The sequence below is a fragment of the Arachis stenosperma genome, chromosome 10 (assembly GCF_014773155.1).
Source record: "Arachis stenosperma cultivar V10309 chromosome 10, arast.V10309.gnm1.PFL2, whole genome shotgun sequence".
In the NCBI taxonomy this organism is placed as follows: domain Eukaryota; kingdom Viridiplantae; phylum Streptophyta; class Magnoliopsida; order Fabales; family Fabaceae; genus Arachis; species Arachis stenosperma.
In genome coordinates, this window is record NC_080386.1 from 26,399,980 (window position 1) to 26,402,124 (window position 2,145).

The 2,145-nt window shown below is 34.5% G+C and overlaps 1 non-coding gene across 1 annotated transcript; it reads right to left on the reverse strand.

Moving 5' to 3' along the window:
* Positions 1-2,037: 2,037 nt before the first annotated feature.
* On the reverse strand, positions 2,038-2,145 carry LOC130958874 (small nucleolar RNA R71). Its single transcript, XR_009077978.1, has one exon. It is a non-coding gene; the product is annotated as a small nucleolar RNA R71 (small nucleolar RNA).

Consider the following 2,145-nt stretch of genomic DNA (forward strand, 5'->3'; position numbering starts at 1 on the left):
CACCAAGTTTTTGGCGCCGTTGCCGGGGATTGTTCTTGTGTATGGACAACTGACGGTTCATCTTGTTGCTTAGATTAGGTATTATTTTTCTTCAGAGTTCTTAAGAATGAATTCTAGTGTTTCAAGGTGATGTTCTTATCATCACCAAAGCTGATTGATTATCATCAATTTAGCTCTTGAATGCAATGTCCTGCTGAAGCTTAGCCGGCCATGTCTAATTCCTTTAGACTAAAGCTTTAGACTAACATTGCATGATTCCTGGAATTCTCATTAAGAATTTTGATACCTTTATTTTCCTTTTCACTTAATTTTCGAAAAAGCACAAAAAAAATTACAAAATCATAAAATCCAAAAATATTTCTTGTTTGAGTCTAGAGTCTCATCTTAAGTTTGGTGTCAATTGCATGTTTCTGTTCTTCTTGCATTTTTCGAATTTATGCATGCATCTTAATTAATCTTCAAGTTGTTCTTGATGATTTCCTTGTTTTGATCTTTGAATTCTATTGACTTGAGTGTTTTGTTGTTTCTCACATGCATTCTTATTTTGTTAGTGTCAATAGTGTACAAACTGCTAAGTTTGGTGTCTTGCATGCATTGTTATTTGATTTTTGTTGCATTTTGATTAGTCCTTATTATTAAAAATCCAAAAATATTTTTAATTTGTGTCTTTTCAAGTCAATAATACAGAGAATTGAAGATTCAGAACATACAGCAGAGGAATTATACAGAAAAAGCTGGGCATTCAAAAATGCCCAGTGAAGAAGACAGACTGGCGTTTAAACGCCAGCCAGGGTGCCTGGCTGGGCGTTTAACGCCCAAAAGGGTATAGTTTTGGGCGTTAAACGCCAGAATGTGCACCATTCTGGGCGTTTAACGCCAGGATGGCAAAGGGGGAAGATTTTGTTTTCAAAATCAATTTTTTTCAAGTTTTCAAAGTTTTTCAAAATCAAATCTTTTTCAAATCATATCTTTTCAATCAAATGTTTTCAAAATCAATTTCTTTCCTTTTTCAAAGATACTTACTAACAATTAATGATTTGATTGAACATTTTTTGCCTTTTCTGTTGAGGAAGGTTTTATGTTTGAATCATATCTTTTCTTGTTAGGCAAGTCATTAATTTTTAAAATCATATCTTTTAAAATTGTTTTCAAATCATATCTTTTAAAATTGTTTTCAAATCATATCTTTTTAATCACATCTTTTTCAAAATAAGTTTTCAATCAAATCTTTTTAATTTCTAATTTCAAAATCTTTTTCAAAAATCACTTGATTTCTTTTCCACTCTTATTTTCGAAAATTAATCAGTGTTTTTCAAAATATTTTAAAATCTTTTTAACTTAATTTTCGAAAATTACTTCCCTTCTTCTCACATCCTTCTATTTATGGACTAACACTATCCCTTAATGCAAAATTCGAACTCCATCTTCTTTGATAAGTTCGAATTTTCTACCTCTGTCTTCCATTTTTCTTTTCCTCTGACACCTCAAGGAATCTCTATACTGTGACATAGAGGATTCCATATTTTCTTGTTCTCTTCTCTTTCATATGAGCAGGAACAAAGACAAAGGCATTCTTGTTGAAGCTGACCTTGAACCTGAAAGGACCTGACTGAATTCTTCAAAAAAGAAGGACACATGGCAGCCGAAAACAACAACAACAACAATGCAAGGAAGGTGCTGGGTGACTTTACTGCACCTACTCCCGACTTCTATGGGAGAAGCATCTCTATCCCTGCCATTGGAGCAAACAACTTTGAGCTTAAGCCTCAGTTAGTTTCTCTAATGCAACAGAATTGCAAGTTCCATGGACTTCCATTGGAAGATCCTCATCAGTTTTTAGCTGAGTTCTTGCAAATCTGTGACACAGTCAAGACTAATGGGGTTGACCCTGAGGTCTACAGACTGATGCTATTCCCTTTTGCTGTAAGAGACAGAGCTAGAATATGGTTGGACTCTCAACCTAAAGAAAGCCTGGACTCTTGGGAAAAGCTAGTCAATGCCTTCTTGGCAAAGTTCTTTCCACCTCAAAAATTGAGTAAGCTTAGAGTGGAAGTCCAAACCTTCAGACAGAAGGATGGTGAATCCCTCTATGAAGCTTGGGAAAGACACAAACAATTAATCAGAAAGTGTCCCCCAGACATGCTT